The sequence below is a fragment of the Chroicocephalus ridibundus genome, chromosome 8, assembly GCF_963924245.1.
Source record: "Chroicocephalus ridibundus chromosome 8, bChrRid1.1, whole genome shotgun sequence".
Taxonomy (NCBI): domain Eukaryota; kingdom Metazoa; phylum Chordata; class Aves; order Charadriiformes; family Laridae; genus Chroicocephalus; species Chroicocephalus ridibundus.
In genome coordinates, this window is record NC_086291.1 from 31,119,373 (window position 1) to 31,139,365 (window position 19,993).

General features: G+C 43.9%; 1 protein-coding gene across 1 annotated transcript in view; it reads right to left on the minus strand.

Annotated features, from left to right (window-relative positions):
• TEDC1 (tubulin epsilon and delta complex 1) overlaps positions 1-19,993 on the minus strand; it is an 82,903-nt gene that overhangs the window by 1,351 nt on the left and 61,559 nt on the right. The window lies entirely within an intron of this gene.

The following is a 19,993-nucleotide window of genomic DNA, read 5'->3' on the forward strand; positions in this document are numbered from 1 at the left end:
AGCGTGAATGTAAACCTAAGTGGGCTGGAGCCCCTCTCCTGTGAGGACAGGCTGAGAGGGTTGGGGTTGTTCAGCCTGGAGAAGAGAAGGCTCCAGGGAGACATTAGAGCCCCTTCCAGTACCTGAAGGGGGCTACAGGAAGGATGGGGAGGGGCTGTTTGCAAGGGCATATAGCAATAGGATGAGTGGCAATGGTTTAAACTAGAGCAGGGCAGGTTTAGATGAGACTTTAGGAAGAAGTTCTTTACACTGAGGGTGGTGAGACACTGGCCCAGGTTGCCCAGAGAGGTGGTGGAGGCCCCATCCCTGGAGACATTCAAGGCCAGGCTTGATGAGGCTCTGAGCAACCTGATCTAGTTGAAGATGTCCCTGCTCACTGCAGGGGACTGGATGGCCTTTAGAGGTCCCTTCCAACCCAACACAGTCTATGACCCTATGAAGTGTGTGGCAGTGAAAACTGAATTACGCTGACACCTGCTTTCTAACAGGCAGCAGCCTCAGTGACCAAAAAGCTGCCTGTAGTTACTAGTTTGCAGACTCACAGCCCACCAGGCCCTCCAGCGATGACTAATACACAAGGGCTCTGTGTGCTTCCCTCTTCCCAAGGAGTCGACGGTTTGTCCTCAGAGCAAAACATAGGGAGCAAAAAGGGAGACCCAGCAGAGCAACCTCCATCACCGCTGTGCTTTAAGCCACCCCATTGTCATAACACATTAATTGCCCCATGAATAACAATATTCATTCAGTTTGCAAATGCTTTCTGCACTTGGCAATGCTAAGAAGTAGGGACGACAACTGTAAGCTAGAAATTCCCTTAATTCTCCGTTCTCATTATGGGGTAAACAAATAGGAAAAGGAAAATAATGGAGCAGAGACAAAAAAAGTAGAGGCTAAAACCAAAACGAATACCAAGCAGCACACCTTCACTGAAGACAGGCCCAATAAAACAAAGCTTTTCTCGTGACAGAATCACAGTCTGGATTATAAAAGCAATTGTATATAAACTGGGATTGCTCCAAAGCATTTGATTTAATGTTCTCTAACAATTTGATTTGAAGAACTTGCAAGATGGTAATTGCCTTGCCAATTTTACTAGTGGATTAAACATGAATACAGTGACTCATCTCAAAATGTAGTCATTAGTGGGGGAAATATCCATAAGGAGAGGTTCCCGGTGCTCAGGCCTTCAGGGAAACGGTTCTTGGCCCAATGGCGCTTTCTGTTTCTGCTACGGCAACAAGCTGCCAAAATCAGCTCAGCCAAAAAGCAGCGAAGTCTCAGAAAAGCAACGCTGCCTCTGCAACCTGTGCAAGTCCCAGAGCTCTCCTGGAACCTGTGCGCAGTTCTTGAAGCTCATGCTTCAAAAAACACAGGAAAAGAGAGAACAGGATTCAAAGGCAGGTCACCCATGACTCACAGCCCAGAAAACAAGCCGTATAGGGTGGAACTTCAAGAACTCAAACTAGTTCATTCATGGAGACAGATATATAATCTGTTTTAGATCCTAAAAGAAAGCGGTGAGAGACCAGACTTTGCCGACATAGCCACGCAAAGATCAAACGGATGAAAATTTGAGTTGGATACTCAGCTTCAGAATAAGACATTGTTTCCTACTGTGAGGATAATAAACCATGAAATGGTTCATTGCAGCTCCAGGGATGAATCCTTTGGCCAAAGCTCAGCTCAGGTCAAGCTCCGTGCTAATGATACTCCCTTCCAGCCTTGAATTGTTCTGCAACCCCTCCCCTTCTCTGGCCACGGGTGAAGCTGAACAACTCCTTGGGGTTTTAAATCTGCAGATCTGCATTATGATATCGGTACCTCGCATATGAGGGCTTTGACGAGTTCCCTGTAAAGTCAGGGATGTTTTGGCATCTCTCTGAAGCACCAGAGATCAGTCAGAGCTCAAAGCAGCAGCTGCAAGGACAAGAGTCCTAAAGTACCAAAGATCCCCCCTGCCTTTGCCGCTGCCAAGCTCCAACTGCTCAGGGTCAAACCAGCTGCCATATCTGGAGACAAAAAGGATTTTTTCCGTAGATCAGTAGGGAAAGTTTTAGTACTGAAACAAATTCAGAAGCTTTTGACATACAGGGGCTCAGATGACATTCTCTTACAGTGAAAAATGCTGCAGGCACGAGGGCTGCAGTCACAGTTAAACTCCCCGCTGACACCAACTTCACCAGGGCTTCACCACTCACTCACCCCAAGTCTTTCATCAGAATATCTTCATGTGTTTTCCAGCCAAGTAATTAATCTTCTCCAATCCTCTCCCCTCCTCCCCGTCCCGACTCCGCTCAAAAAAATCAATCAAATCAGGAAAGGAGTAAATTTTTCCTAACACATTAAAGGCTTTATCGATGCAGAACCATCTGTTAAAGGAGACCTCCGTTGATTAAGGCATTTGAATAGAGAGAGTTGAAGCCGAGAGCAGTCTGTCTTTGCCCTTGTCCAAGAACCAAGGGACCCTCTTTATCATAATCCCCAAGGAATCCCAGGACATCTCTTGCTGTTGGCTAAAAGAATATCTGAGGTCCAATTCTCTAATGCCACTATAGAAGAAACAAAACTGAAAAAAATAAATTCAATGTTATCTGGTCTCCCCACTGCCAATGAATAAATGGAAAATGATGTTTGCACAAAGTGGATTTAACACTGGAATCCAGGATGGGAAAAATTTCCCATTACTTACAAAGAACAAAATCACTCGGCAAACAGAGCCCACAAAATGTTATTTATTTTTTGCATTAAACTCAGGCAGAATAGTAGGGCTGTATAAAAGGATTCCTAAGGAAACATAGGTTTTCATACTCTCCACCGGTGACAAAACTGGAGAATTTTATTACCCATTGTGCAAGGCACTGGGTGAAGAGCATGCTCCTCTCAGCACTAAGTGCATTGAGCTCTAACTCATAGCGAAAACAGGAATAGGAATTGCTATACTGAAGCACGAGCAGCTGTAAGGACAAGGACAACAGCCTTACAGTTCGGCAGTCAGGGAAGCAGAAATCCAACAAAATCTGAGTATCAGAAGGGCACCGCACACATCATCTTCTGTTAAGGGGACCAATATTTCCTGGGACAACATCAGATAAATTTAACAGGGGAAATGTTCAAAATAATGAATATGAAATAAGAGAACAAGTTTAGCAAAGCACTATTTATTTCCTATCAGCCCAATCTGGAATTGGAAAGCTAGCTCGAGTTCTTATGTTGCACTGTTCTTCCCGGCAAGCTCTGCCACCGTATGTATGTCCACAAATACTCTTGTTGCGGTCTGTAGATTTTAATAGCTAAAAATCTCTGAGGGTTACCTTTGAGTAATATTCTTTACTCTTCACATCCTGAATGCTTGTGAAAAAGCTCAATAACCTCCTTGTGAATGGTTAATTGATGCTCTTTAACAGCTTGATGTCTCTCATTAGTCAGCACACAATGATTACTCTATGCAGCAAAACAATCCCAGCAGAGCACTTTCTATTAAACAAACATATTGTAAAAGAATTAGGAGCCTCAGCATTTTGTGTCTGCCCGTCTCTATCCCACAGCTCTGCCTTTCAGTCTCAATCTACCAGCTGGAAGTTGAATTCCCAATTAGGTACGTAGCGCTGTCTGACAACTGCCGCACATCCTCGCCGAATAAATACAACATGATAATAATTGTTTCCACTTCTACAGAACCAACCTCATCCCAAAGGGACGCGGTGCATTTGAAGAAAAGCGATGCCGAACGTAGAGGGAATCAGCTGATGAGGGATCAGCATCTTCAAACTGACATACATCCCGCTCTGGGGCAGCGCTGATCTGGTTAGCTCTTCACAACAGCACAACACAGCAGGTGCTCACACACCGTAACTGAGTCCACATCCCCGTGCTGTCCCTCTGCATGCTCCAGAGTCAACATACCCTACAAGGTTTCACACTCCCAAAACCATGATGAACTAGCAGGAACTTTCCGTGGCACTGGAGTACTGTGTCCAGCTCTGGAGCCCTCAGCACAAGAAGGACATGGACCTGTTGGAGTGGGTCCAGAGGAGGGCCACAAAGATGATCTGAGGGCTGAAGCCCCTCTGCTGTGAAGACAGGAGTGAGAGAGTTGGGGTTGTTCAGCCTGGAGAAGAGAAGGCTCCGGGGAGAACTTAGAGCCCCTTCCAGTCCCTAAAGGGGGCTACAGGAAGGATGGGGAGGGGCTGTTTGCAAGGGCATGTAGCGATGGGACGAGGGGCAATGGTTTGAAACTAGAGCAGGGCAGGTTTAGATGAGACATTAGGAAGAAGTTCTTTACACTGAGGGTGGTGAGACACTGGCCCAGGTTGCCCAGAGAGGTGGTGGAGGCGCCATCCCTGGAGACATTCAAGGCCAGGCTGGATGAGGCTCTGAGCAACCTGATCTAGTTGAAGATGTCCCTGCCCACTACAGGGGGGTTGGACTGGATGGCCTTTAGAGGTCCATTCCAACCCAACACAGTCTATGGTTCTAAGTGTCCTCACCAGCCCTACGAGGGCTGCAGATGGACAGACGCCACAAACGCACACGGAGGCAAGCACTCCTGCTGGGCTCTTTCTAGCTCTTCTCCTCACTGTGTCACTGACCGCTGTTTGGGACAGGATAGTAGCCAAACTGCCCTAAGTGCTAGATGGTCTCCTTTAAAATAAGTTTTCAAAAAAAGCACTATAGTTTTTCAAAAGGGATTAAAAAGTAAAAGCTAAAGGGAAAAGTGTAATAATTCTCATGTTCTAAGGAGAAGCCAATGAGCTGGTGTAGTTGCAGACAGGAGCGTTGCATCCTAGATCACAGACTGAAAAGGGGCTGAAGTGACCGACAGCCTGCGCTGCCCTCCCCAAAGCTGTCACAGTGCAGAGGGCTGCGGTGCACACAGACAGGAATACGCAAAGGAATAAGCACTAGAAAAAAACAAATCTCTTCAGCATGAGGGCGGGCAGGGACAGGTGGCCTCTAGTTGCTGAAGCGGTGGAACTAAGCCAGGCGGGACATCCATCAAGCGTGGAAAGGGACAGCACCACAACTGATGCTGCGTTCCCAAAAACATCCAGGTGGAGGCCCGATTGAGGAAAATGGCCAAGCCAAAACAGAAGAGGCTGGGCCAGACCAGAGTTGGAACAGGGCAAAGAGGCGAGGCACATCCAACAAACAGGCTGAGCGGAAGGCTTGCCTCGGTCCCCACCATGGTGGATTAACTCATGCACTGATGCACAGGAGAGACCTCAAGCCTGAAACACCTACACACATGAACAACTCCCCCAAGACTTCCTCACCCCTACCTTCTCTGAAATGTCTTCTAACCTTAGGTACCACTGGCTGTCCTTTTCATCCAGACAGCACTCTCGGCTGTTTTCAGTCCTGCGAGCCCTCTGGCTTTGAATAAATTTTCTAGCCCTGAGTTCAGCCGGCAAATCGTGGAAAAGGTAATGCGTTGCCCGTTTTAAATAAGCTGCCGTCCAGTTTCTTTGCGTGTTCCACTGTTTTGAGGCCAGAACAGTAATACCCAAATTCACCTCCTCTGGGCTACGTGTCATCTGGACAGTCCCAGTCTTTCAGCTGCCCATCTTGTGGGGGTCTACTTCTATCAACTGCTTGGGTGACCTATACATTTAGCTCATTTGATGTCTCCTCAAAGAGGAGACCTTCCAGCCCTTCACAATTACTGCTGTGGTTTCCTCAGCTCCCTCTCACACTTGCCTGCACCTTGTTGGTAATGAGCTTCCCAGAGCTTTGTCTGTCATTCCGTGTGGCACAGAAACATCCCCGAGAGGCTGATCTGTCTCACAGTTTTAACAGCTCGCTAATGAGAAGTGCAGCAAAAACGATGCACAAAATGATTCTTTCTCTGCTAAGAAGCTAGCTGGATGTGAAGGTATTTGGAGAGAATTTTACCAACACGCAAGACATCCCAAAGAGATGCTAAGAGATCTAGACAACCACCTCGCGTTATTTAAAGCATTTCCAGTAATGACCTAACAAAAGTGACAATCTTCCAAATGCTGGAAAGTCAACATTTCAGCTTGTTAAAACTTCACATGGCAACCTGAAAGCTTCAGCAAGCAAATGAACGCTCTGCCTCTCAGTTACCTACTTGAATGAAGCCGCTCACTAGAGATGAAGTTTAAAACACAGCATTAACGAAAGGTCTAAACACCTATTTTGAGGAAGAGAGAGTGGGGGGAGGCATAGGAGCATTTCCATGTTGTGATCACGTTGTTGGCAGCTTCAAGGAAGGAGCAGCAAACCAAATTGTGGGAGCTCCTTTTGAAGCAGATGATAAAGACCAGAATCACGTCATTATTTTTAAAACGCAATCTCTTCAAATTATTCTAGGAGTTTTGCAGAAATGGCTGTAATAACAGTATTGTTCAGAAAAAAAAATAAAAAACTGCACAAGCCTCGAAATGGCACATTTTCTGCCTCCAGTCCTATCTGTCCCCTCGTTCTCTCTTGTATTTCTCTCAGGAATAGGGAGAAGACCCCATGTGCGTACAGCAGGAAATACAAATGATTCTTGCCATTCTGTACAGGTGCTACAAACCACGGTGCCTGCCTTTGCTGGAAGACGCAGTGCAGCCTGCTCCTTTGTCCTCCATGGCATGAGGAACAAACAGAAACATCTCAGATCTTGTCTTTTTGGGTTGGGGAGCGAAAGGAAATTAGGAAATCTGAACAGACGCAATATCCAAGCCACCAAGTCATACTGCCTTTGCTATCGGGGCATAATCACCCAACACCTTTCATAAACTCATCTAGTTCCTCTGAAAATATCAAAGAGCGTTTGACTTGCAGAATTTTTTATTCCTGGAGGAAGCTCATTTCCGAGCTTTATTTTAAAGCTATCACGTCTACGATGGCCCCCTGTACGTGGGGAGTTGCAAGAGGTGAAGTGAAAAATTACAGGCTTAGAAATAGATGATTAATAAGGGGCCAGATCACAGAAATAGAAAAGACCTGCCGGGTCAGCCAGCACCTGGCTCCGAACAGCCCCCCAGCACATTGCAATATCCCAAGCACGGGCCCCAAGAGGCTTTCCCCGGATTAGAGGAGCTGCCCAGAGCTCTCGGTCTCCATGTACACTGAGCAGACTCGCATTCAACAGACAAGCATTAATTATAGAGAAAGATCTGTGAGCAAAAAATGAAAGCGGGATAAGCACAGTGATACTGGCATCGCTCGGAGACTGCCGGCATGGATGCTGTGCAGAAATCCTGGCAGCTGAGTGCTGGAAACCAGGCGTGACAAATTAAGGTTAGTTTAGGAGTTTTCAGTTTTCCAGACTGGAATCCAGATCAGTCAGGGGGCTGAACCTCGCAAACACTTGTCTTTAATCAGTACAAGCCTGAAAAACACTTCATAAATGGTAATTATTTATACCCTTTGCTGTCTTATGGTTTCTATCTAGTGTTTATTCCACCACCCCCTCCTGTCCCCCAAGAAGAACCTTGCAGAGCTGCAATCCCAGCTGACAGTCTATCTGGGATACAGAAAACAGGATAGAGGAGGATTTGCAGGCTACTTTTAAGAAAGCCCTCCTTGTCAGCACTGAAAAAACAGCTCGAAGTACAAAAGGAAAGAGAGCAAAAGGAAATAATAAGCCAAAGGATCAATAACATAGAAGGATGAGGAGCAGAGTCCACTATAAGCATAACAGAAAGACCTGTAAGTATTAAATAAAAGTGGAATCCAATAAAAACAGTCACAGGGATTCCACAATTCCCACCCACAACCTCTTTGTGCTTCTCTACAAGAATTTCCTGGCTACACAATAGGCATTCTGTGCCTTGCGGTACATAGAGCAGCACGGAAAAACACGCACCATGGTCTGTCTGCAAAAGAAGATGCCCAAGCAGAGCTCCTCTCAAACATCGCTCGAGAGAACAAGAACCGAGCAAGCCAACACCGTCGCTCTCCGCATTTGTCACTGCTTTCTGTACAGAACAGCTGGGAATAACCCAAGTGTTTTGTGCGCCCGCGTGTCCCCAGAGGCATAAAAATAAAACCTTTTTCACACATAAGTACGGTGAGGGCTTTACACTTTAACAATAATCAAGTAATAATTTGGCTAGGGGGGCAGTTTCTTTTAACAAAAATGTTTGCTTTTTTGTTTTTGAACACTCATGGTTAAGTGTACGACAAATGCTTCCCCCTTCCTTAGCTACAGACAGTGACCCATTCAGCCTCAGAGAAGCAGAGAAAGGCACCGTTTCAAGGGATGCTGTGAATGCATAAGTGATGGAAAATCAAATCCTGTAGCTCCTACTTATGGGCAAAATTGCAGGAGGGCAGGAGCCTGCAGAGCCTATGAAGTTCAAACATTTGCTGAACAGTGAATTCCAAGAAAATCAGACCCCCAACCTTCAGAAAAACATCTAAAGGCATTTGCTGCTTATACAAAAAAAAAAAAAAAACAAAAAACAAAAAAAAAAAACCAAAAAAAACAACCCTGAGTTAAAGCAAAAGCAGTATCTGCAATCAGCTGTTCTGGAATCACTGCAACACTGAGTAAGCAGGTGTTTTACTATAAAAAAAAAAATCTTACTCTAATTTCGAATTCATGTCTTATAGTAACTTGCCCAAATGTAATTTCAAACCTCTAAGAAAGTTATAGAGTCAGTACTGCAGCTCTATAAAACTTGTCTCATTGAATCAAGCTTCTTTGCTGTAAGCTTTCAAGGTTTTTAATTTTCTGCAGCAATTTCTACACACCGAAGAGTAACCAGTTAAAACCGCTGGAAACCATCATTTTCTGGTTTAATAGCTGAACGCTTCCCACACTGTCCTGCCTAAATGAGGTTTCTTTCTTCTTGTGAGATCCTTGATTGTACACAGAGACTTGATGTTCTTCTGAAATAGGCCTTTTAATACCGATGTTCATGCATTTATGCATTTCAAGTCATAATAAACTGTTTGATTAGTCAAACCTACCACAAGGCACAGGCTACAGTATCCCACCGAGTAATTTCTGCAATGTTCTACTCCATTTTGGTAAGCTACGGGGTCTCTTCTAGAAACACAAACTTTTGGTTTTTTAAACACAGGCTCCAGCAGATCAAGAAACTACCCTGTCACTGTGATATCTCAGAAGTGAAACACATTTATGGTTTAAAATATGCCCTTGTTCGGTGAGTTGCCCCTCAGCTACTGGGTCTTCTTACACCACCTTTCACCTGAAGTCATACTCTCAAAACTCAACTTCTAAGAACTTGCAGCACATGATCCGGCTATAACTTTGCCTTAGTTAAACTACACTTTTCTCACCTCTCAAAAAAAAAAACCAGACCGAATAATTCCTTCGTTACCCCTCCTTAAATCCTTCCCAACCTTTCAACCATTTCCCAATTGTGATGGTGATTTAAGTGGGGCCAACACATTTCATTAAGCTCTGAATTGTGATCTACGTCTTAACCGTCATTTAATAACCAGCAGCAGATAGCAACACTTAATTGCCAATAACCTAACAACTTTTCCATGACCCGTTACCATTCCCTTTATTTCATAAAAGTATGAAATGGAGAGGTTTGCACATACCCAAAGCCCGATGCTGCAGGCAGAGCAAACTGGTTGGAGGTACATCCATTGCTATTTCTCGCTAAACCCAAATCCCAGCAAGGAACTCAAAATAGTTTCTTTTGGCTTAACAATAATTACAACTGCTAAAGCAAAACTTCACCTTAATATAATTACTAATTTCTACCACTCGTTATTAGTTCAGTAAGAGGAAAAAAATCTCAGGCCTTTGGAATTGGAGGTGAATAAATGAAAGGGGTGATCCAAATTAATATTAATGGAGGCATTATTTGCACCATAAACTATGAAGATGTTTTAGAAGGGTTGTAAAGCTGAGCTACAGCAACTGACAGAAGATGTAATTATACAAGCAGCTGCATTCCAAATTTTGCCCGGATTTGCAATTTTCTGCAATTAGAGAGGAATATGTGCATCTCCATCTTATGCATTTTAAGCAAGACATTCACTATTCAAATGCTAGCTCCCAGGCACACCTATTGTCAGTCCAAAACAAATTGACAGGGAAGCCACAGAGAGGCAACCTATTTTATCTAGGAATAGAAGGCCATCTTTTAGCTGGGGGGAGGAGTCCTCTGAGGAGAGTCTAAAAATATAGTTTTAATACCAGGAACGCACATAGCTGCATGCGAGGAGAACAGCTAGCGCGGTCTGGCAGGGCACTGCTGCTCTGTGCTGCCTTTTATTAGACACTGCATACTGCAAAGAACTTCGCAAGCTTTCAGAACGACATCCACGCTGCTCTCCGACGGAAAGCTTTTAGATGGTGAGAAAGCACAGTAATGGAAAGCCAGAAGTTAATGAAAGCATTTGAATGAGATAATTTCATAAAGAGGAGTGACCTGATCTTGTCTGAATGGGTAATGTTTCTGTTGGGTTGGTTTGTTTTTTTTTTCTTTGTGTTTTTTTTTTGTTGTTGTTTTTGTTTTTTTAAGATAATCAAATAAGTCTGTATTTAGACTCAGGTATCTAAATACCACATTGACAGGAGTCAGAAAAGTCAGTTTACCTTAAGACAAAGGAAAAAGGATACAGGATTAAGAAAACAGGAAAGAACAACATTAAGATTTTTCAGGGTCTTTACCAGAAAAATAGAAAGTATACCTCCAAATATCAACAAGAAACCCAAAAGCAGACGCCTGATAAAAGCATCACCTGTTTGCTGAGCATATAAGTATCTATTATACAGGCAAAGCAAAAGGCAAATGAATCCTCTTAGGCCTAAAAGCAACTGAACTCTGTGATTGCTGTGCAGTGAGCCCATGGGAGCAGGCTTGCTTACAGTAAGGGCTTCACCCAGCTTTCCTCCTGCAATGGAGCTGCCCTGGATCCTGCAGTTGAACAGATGCACGAAGAGGCAGTTGCTTCAAGGACAGCCTTTGGGTTGGATTGCTGAAGGACATACCTGTGGCAAACAGCCCAGAATGAAGGCAGCTATGCCGAAAGCCTCGTGAGATACATCCCTCTTCCATAAAGCTACAAAAAAGTTTTCTGTTGTATGTATATTTTCTGAACTCTCTGTTCCTGAGTTTTTGACATAAGTAATTTGCTTTTCCAGAGGTTAACTTTTGAGGAGAACAAGTGAACTCAAAGAAAAAAAAACTAGACGGGACTCCAAAACGTAATGTGATTTTTCTATTGCAGCTACTCTGTGGTCAGAAGCAGAAGAATCACAGAATGGTTTGGGTTGGAAGGGACTAGTTCCAACCCAAAGATCATCTAGTTCCACCGCCCTGCCCTGGGCAGGGACACCTCCCACCAGACCAGGCTGCTCAAAGCCCCATCCAGCCTGGCCTTGAACACCTCCAGGGATGGGGCATCCACAACCACCTCCTTTCAGTTCGAGATCGTTACCCCTCATCCTATCATTACACTCTTAAAATAATAAATGGTCTTTGAAGAAATCATCAATTTCTGCATCACCTCTGTTCAGCTAAAGAGGATGCCAGTGATGCCAGCACAAAAAGAGCAGACATGAAGCATCAGCAAGAGCGTACCACATGACGTCCAGAATCACCATGCTCCAGAGCCAGGAGCTCATCTAGAAACTCTTCAGCTGCTTCCCAAGAAGGTAAGCAAGACTGACACCCACCATGGTCCTGCTGCTCTCCAGAAGGTGGGGCAGCTCCAGGCCAGAGCATCAAACTTGCAGCTTCTTTACCACCTACTACAAGGAGAGACAGCTCAGACTTGTGGAAGTCCCATATGCCACACAATTCTGAATGTGTGCCACGGGGATTAAGTGACAAACACCTATTTCCTTCTCCAAATTATAAATCTCCAGCATTTTATAGTAATTAAAAAAATACCCTTCTAACAGCCTGGCCTTTTATAATGCATTTCTTTTTAACTACAGTTTTCTCTCTAGACTTTTCAAAATCCTTGAATTCAATTAGAAGATCACACAAATTAACGTAGTAATAGGCACATACTGAAAATATATGATACGAAAACCAGAGTATGTCAGTGTAAGTAATTTAGACACTTGCAAAAAGGCTGCAGTGCTACTTTGAAAAAAGACCCTGACAACTACAAATTACAAAGGAAGGCAACAGACAAGTATTGCTTCGTATAATAAATTGCTCACTTATTTTTCAATTTGTTCTTCCAAACTTTTATCTGGGGCAGCAGAGACAAACACTGATGATACGAGATACCATCTCGGATCTAAGTGACTCGCAGAAGCTTGGAGGACTCCACTTTGTTTTAAGCAGAGCTTTATCAGCGTGCAACAGGAAAGCAGCTGCTTTAGAACCTGTGCTGCTTGTGACTTGCGCTTCTCTGTATTATCCTGCTTTGGGAGAACGGCATGTGAAACAAATGCAAGCAATGTAGGCCAAAACCAAAAGGAATGTTTATAAAACCCACTCCTAGAATATGCAGATGAGAGGAAGATATTACCACCTTAGTCATAAAATTTTTTAGAAAAAAGTCTTTCTTCTGCAAAAATTACAAGGAAAATGAAAAAAACGCAGAAAAAAACCCCAACAAACCCATATGACTTTTAGTGAGTTTCTTCACCTCCAAACTGGTTTGGTTTTCAGTCAGAAAATACTCCCTTGTCCCCTCCAGGGGCTTTGCCATGACGACAGCAGAACCTCCGCCAGCTCCCAGCCCTGCAGCTCTTCTCTGCTTTTGCGGGAGCCAGGAGCAGCGCATCCACAGCAGCAAAGGTCACTCCGGCAACCCAGCCTGTCCCCACCGACGGCATCAGGCAAATGAACTTTAAATCCCAGGTGAAGCTTCATCTACGTACAACATTTTCAGCGTTTCAGTGAAAAAGCAGACATTTTTCTAAAGCTGCTTTAAAAGTTTAAAATGCATTTAGTGGTTTCTCTTATTAGCTCCCAGTTTTGATAGCGAGGAGCAGCTGTAGGTGGATGGAAAGCTACTTGAACAGCCATCATGACTCTTGCAGCAGTCAAAGGCTGGGCCCTACAGTTTGTCTGCAAAGGGGAAAAAAAAAAAACCAAACAGCTCTCATGATTTTGAGAGAGGCGATAAGATAAAGAGTTAAAAGTAGTGAGTTCTGAGCTCAGAAGTGTACTTAAGCTTTATTTAGATGCATTTCTGGCTGGGAAGAAGAGATGTGACAATATTAAATTACAGATTTATGTCAGCTCTTCTACGGGCACAAGGGACAAAGACACAGAAATGAGTTGGATACTTTTTTCTTATGATCAAGTACGCTTGATTTCAGGGCAGATGGCTGAGAGAACAAGGCCAAGGTTTTAAGAAAAAAGGACACTCAAAGTTAAGCTTTGAATGCATGAACGCAAACAGTCCTTCTAAAAGCACCTCTATCAACTCTACTGCAAAGTACGCGACACTTGTAACTCCTGCTGGTGGAGGAGGAACCCATCCCGACAGCCTGCCCCAAGCTATAAGGCAAGCCAGATACCTCCTGGAAGTTACTGTCCCCAAAACCCACTCTGAAAGGGTCAGTAAAACACACTAATAGTGTTTCAGGTAGAGCTGCTCCAAAATACAGCCACTGGCTATGGTGTTTAATATGGTTTCTGCCAGACAGAATTAGCTATGTCCCCGAGATATTGCCCTCGTGGAGGATAACGTTTGTTGCAGCAGCTCACCATTTGCAAGAATCTCAAAATCCAGCAACCTCGTGGTCACAGGTACCCCAAATCCCACCCATCAGCCTCCAAGCTCTTCCCCTTCGAAAGATAAAGGTGGTGTTGGAAGCTGCAATCTTAGGTACCTTGCACATCAGAGCCCTACAGGCATTCCTAGTCTTCGTCCATGTATTACTGTGTGTTTTAACTGTGAGAACATAAGTACTACAATGATTTCTTAAAAATGCACTAAAACATTTACAATGGCTACAAAACACATTCACATTCTCTCATCGGAATGGGGTTTTTTTACAGTTTATTGTTAAATAAAGCTCATCTAAAATTTATTGGAGTGTAATTCTTCAGCTGCATTTACTACATGTTTCATTGCCTTGGTCGGTATCCAACATCTTGGCAAATAATGCGAGTAAAATATTAACACTGGTTATTGATTATACTTTAACTGATCCTGTCACCTGAGCAAACATTCCGCGTTTCAGCAAAGGAAGGGAAAACAGCATCTTTTGGGAAGCAAGAAAAACTTTCACCCACGCTTACTTCAAACCCCAGAGTTCTGCACACAAAACAGGAGACAGCACTCAAGTTTTTAATGTTTCACTCTTCCCTAAGGAGCTGGAGTCTTTTAGAATATATAAGCCCCATGAAAAATGTCAGCCCGGGTAATTTATTTTCAGTCGGGGTTTTTTTTGTGTGTTTGAAATCAGTCTGCTGATTTAGCAACTGGTACACGGAGTCTCTTTGTCTCTCACACAGTTCAGCACTCATTCAGCAATCTGCAGAGCAAGTTGCATCTGCAAACGAAGAATAAATACTTATCTTTTTCATCTCTTTGTATGCTGCAAGCTTAACATTGACTATTCAAGTCTGACCAACCTGCGCAGAGTACTCAGAAGCGAGCAAGATTCTTTCAAAAATCTCCCTGCTCTGCTTATCTGCAGTAACTTTCCACACGCGCGCCAGCCTTAAACAAGGCTAGCCAGGGGCTTCAGGTCTAACGCAAAAGTCAGATCCTGCTGTTAAGAGGAGAACCGAGGCACAGAGGTGGTTTCTGTCCTCCTTCTAACACAAGAGAGAGCACACTGCCCTCCAGGAACCATCACTTGGATCTACCACAGCCTCCATGGCCACAAACAAGCAGCCTCAGATCTTCTGCTAGGAATATTGCCAAGTGACAAATACAAGAATGCAAGAAAATACACGAGCAAAAAGTGAAAACACACATTAGGATCTTCCTTCCTACCGCTTACAGCAGATCCATGCTTTCTAATAACCTAAATCTAATAACATGGCAATTCCATCAGCAGCAAATTTAATCCTGCATTTAACTAAATAAGAATGACACATAAAAGCCATTAGCCTTGTCCCTCCTTGCCATCCTCCTGTCCATGTCCTCCATTGCTCCCTTTGATGGATGTTTCTGTTGATCTCTCTGGGTTTCTTCCCCCGACCCAGGCATCTGGGCCCAGCCAACCATGCATTTCCAAAAGCTGCTCTTGTGGCCTTGCTAGTTCTTCAATTTCTTTTTGCATGAAAAGCTTCACTGACAGCTGCTCGGCACTCCAGATGGAGGTTTGCAAACACAAAGTGGAAGAGAGAAATGCACTGGGACCGGGGAAGGGGCAGGGGAAGGGAATGTGCTGACTGAGGAAATACGCCGGCACCGAACCATTCCCTACCACTCCTCCACTTCCTGCGCCCCAGACAGCCTGGATAATTAACTTCTTGCTATACTAACATCTTTATATTAGCAGGAAGCCCAGAGAACTAGAATAAACAGCAGAAATAGCAAAGACGAAACGTGAATGGTTTGCTTTAAAAAAAAGAAAGAGCTTTTGCCAAGCCTTCAGAGAGTTCTCCAGCCAGAGCTCAGCTGCCTCTTTGCCACAAGCTCTGGGTTTAACGCAGAAGAAACACAACTCGGCCCTGCACTGGTGGAGGAGGGAACGCGGCACGCCAGCAGCCAGGCCTTACTGTCTGCCCTCACATGGTGTAACAAATAAAAAGACTTTAGTATTTTCTCCATCCACATACCTGCAATGCACTTTATTTCCACGCAGGTTAGCCGCACACGCAGCACAGCCACCACGCACCGGCAGTGGCTACCCAGATACACACCGCTCCTCATCCACCTCCTCCAATTCATTATGGGGCTTCCAGAAGAACTTTGGAAGCGCACTTCTTTATCTACTCAAAGTTCAACTCAAGCTCGGTCAGAAAAACAAACACCAAAAAACCCCCACCCAAACCCATAAGGATGTAGAACTATGTTCCAGCATCAGCCTCTGGAGCTGCTTCCGTACTTCAAATAGCAAAGCCTTAAATCAAAGTGCATCAAAAAACATTTGGTCTTTTATAAATGTATGATTCTTGGGAAAAAAAATAAAAAATCTCCTTTTACTAGACTCTACAAGGTCTCCAGCGGTGATGAGCTGGTGGTGGCAAAAATTTCGAGTGAATCACAGGACTCTTGGGATGGAGCTGAAGCCTCTCTGCACTTCAGCCCACGCCATCGCCACTTGATGGAGTGCCCCAGGTCACTCCTGCCACCACCACTGACCACCCCTGCACCTCCCCTCTCCCCAGCGAGAAAAAACAGAACATCCCTCTCCCATACAGCCCTTCCCCAACACACTATGAATCCAAAGGGCATCTCTTCCGAAACAGGCAGCCCTGCATTCTCCCACCCCATCGAGGCTGTGGGTGCAATGGTTTGGGGGTTACTGAATGGAAGAGGAGGTGACCGATCAGGAGAAAAATACGGAAACAAAGACAAAATGCAGGTTTTGGTGTGCTCTTCCACTGTCACTAAGGAAATCTAATATGGGACAGGGATTAGAACCTCTGAAGTCTCAACTCAGGCGCAATGTGAGCCAAGGGTGCAAGAACCGCCACCAGTATTTCTGGAGAGGACTTCAATGTGGAAGGAGCATGTTCGAGCTCAGATTAATTCCGCTAAGTCTTTCCAGGACATGCTTCAGAGGTGTATGCATGAGCAAGCTCCATCCCATCATATCACCATCTCAAAGGAGTCTGGCTTGCTTTAAAATGCTAGTGAACACAGAGGATCCCAAGATACAATATCCCAAGGTTCAACAAAAGCTCAGTATGGTGTGAGCGTTTATGTGATTAAAACTGAAAAAAAAAAAAAAAAAATCAACATTTGGAGTCAAAATATTCTGTACTCCAGCTTGTGGATGCCAAATGTTTAAAACAGCCTGGAATAAAATCCCCTCTCAAGTAGAGGAGTAGGTAAGATGAAATATTCAGAAAACAAAAAAGCAAACAAACAAACAAGTTCTCTTCTGGAATTAGCAGTTTTCGTCTTTTACAGTAAAGTTTGTTTCCAAGAGGAGAAACATTTTTAAAGCCTAAGCATTTCACTGAACTTTTTCATCACTTACAAATCCCCAAAATGTCACTGAAGAAGTGACGATTATTTGCCCAGTATTGCACGGAAAAGAACAAAGCCAACAGTAAGAAAGCCCCATATTCAGATCTTCTCCTCCAAGATTCTGAACACGCTGCTGCCTAGAGATGGGTATCAGTTAAAATGGCATATTAATCAGGGTTTCACAAATCACCCAAATCCCATGGCAACATTCAGATGTCTTCTAGTGAATATCCTTGAAAGGGGAAATGGTTTCAGGGTCATTCCAAACACATAAGCAAAGAGCCGGGGGCAGGCAGAAACAAACAAAAGAAAACAAAACCAAAGACACAAATGAAAGAAAACAGGAAAAATAAGTTAATTTTGAAAGATTTAAGATCGATAGTTTTAGCTACCGAAATCACAGTGGGCAAATGATCAAACTTGCAACAAATAGACACATTGCCTCCAAAATCCCATCCTGAATAACAAGCAGTTGTGTTTAGCAGTACAAACCAGACACGGTGGCGTAGCGATGACTTTTAACAGACCTGAAATACCTCTACATAGCTTTAAATACATAAATCACACATTTTTCATAAGTGAAACAGACTTCAACAGGTTTTCAAGCCCAATCCACAGTCTTAGAGCAGGTCCAACTCCTCTTCAGCCGTCTCTGACTGATATTCGCCTAACCTGGTTTGTGCAGGGTCCAAGGATGGAGACTTCGCAGCTTCCCAGGAGACCTACTCTGATGTTTCTCTGCCCTGGGCATTAGAAATTTTATTTCCTTAGTACCTAATTAGAATTTCTGTGTTACATTTTACACCCTTTCTTGTCGCATTCACTGAGGACATGGGGAAAAAAATGAAAAAAAAAATCCTTCCTCCACATTAAACTTCTTCATATTCAAAGACTCATATACTTCACCTTAGTCCTTCCATTTTTAAGATGAAGACCTTACGTTCCAGACTTAGGATGATTTTAATTTTTCTATTCTGGCTCTCCCCAATTTCTCTCCTGAAACACGATGCTCAAAACTGGCTGTAAAGAAAGAGCAACTGTACCTTGTTATAGCAAAGCTCCATCTAACCCAGCACTGTCTCCAATCTCGTCAATAGCAAATAGCTAGGGAATAAGTTTAGGAACAGATTATGTATATGTGTATATGTATGTATGTATATGTATATATAAAACAACACCCTCACTGGAAGATACAACTTCCTAAACTCCAGTAGTTTGCAGCTGAAGGACTTTCCTGACCAGAGAATATTTTTCATATTTCTTGCTTAACAATTGGTTTTTTTCTTCATTAATTTGTCCAGTAATTTCCTTTAGGTTCACCCATCATGAGAACAAAGGAGCATCAGAAGAACAGTAAAAAGTGTCTCCTCCTGCTCCAGTGCGATACCCCTCTTCATTCTCTCCTCTTCTAGTGCCAGGAGACCCAGCCTAATTAAATTCCCCTTGCAGAGAAACACTTTCACAGCTTGGGCCATCATCACTTCCCCTCACTGTGCTTTTCAGCTCAACCACATCTTTTGGGTTTTTTTGAGTTAGGACTGGGACCAGAACTCCACACAGCATTCCAGGAATATTTTAAGTTTTGCTTTCTTTCGCTTTCCTAACAATTCTTAGGATTTAGTTTGCTATTTTTGACCACTCACATTGCCACGGAACTACCATTATAACCCTAAAAGCTCATTCAGGTGACAGAAAAAACACACATGTAAAATTATGAGTCTCCCTTCAGATGCATTTTGATGGATTTATCTCTCTCCATCCAATTTTATCTGACATTTTACCACTTCACCACTCAGCACAAGGGCCCTCAGTCATCTTTTGCTGCTGTCCTTCACGTGTGCTCTCGGGGATTTAGCCTCATCTCAACCTGGGCACCTCGCTATGCACCTCCTTTCCCAGAGCATCGTCCCCAGGCCGGTATTGGCCACCGCCTCCGCAAACTGACCACAGCCGCCTCCTCGCCGCTTCCTGCTCCAGGGTCAGAGGAAAGACGGCCACGTGGGCAGGTTATTTGCGTTGAGAATCTTTTCAGAGACTTTATCAAATGCCATTTGTAAATGCAATTAAGCAACGTCAATCCAACTCCCTTGCCCAGACGCTCACTGTTCCATTTAAAGAGCTCCAGGAGATTTTAGATTCCTGATTCCTCTCTGCAAAAACTGTGCTGCCTCCTCCCCAGCACATCACATTTCAGCGTGTGCCCTTAATTCTTTTCTTCAGAACAGTTTCTACTCAGTTGCCTGGCACAGACATTAGGCCTACTGGTAACAACAGACATAATTACTCTGGATTATCACATTTTCCGTGAAGTACAAGGTAGTGGGCACAAGAGCTATAATAAACTGCACCGTCCCCCAGCCGGGCACGCCTGTGAGAGCCAAGATAACTTCCAGATGTCTCAGTATCGCAAGATAAAAAGTTAGAGATAATGACCACTTTACCTGCCGCTATATCTTCTCTTTGTTTGACTAAAATGAAAAAAAAAAACACAGAAGAAAAGATTTGATAAGCTTATTTCTCCAGGGAAAAGACTGAAGGGGGCAGAAACATACATTTGATAGAGGAGCCTGCATTCAGCAAGCATCCTAAATGGGGGGGGGGGGGGGGGGGGGAAAGCAGGCTACAGGCGGAAAGCATCACATAAGTAGCAACACTATTCAAAAGAAGGGTTGATATAAAGAGGATTGATGGAGAGTCATCTGACCCCCAGCATTCCAAAAAAACATTGTCGTGCAGCATTGCAAAACAATTCTGTTCCAGGGCATGTAGAAGAGGAGGCACTTGTGATAAACCATCCTTTTAACAGCGCACAAAGATGCACTCCATTTGTTTCCCACAGTTGTAAACTCACATGACATTCACTGAATCTCAGGAACACTGGAACTTGACCAGCCGTCGTTCAAATCCAATTTGAATATTTCAAAGTACAACGAAGAATTCATCGATAAATCTTTCTGGACTTCATTTCCAGATTTAAGCATAA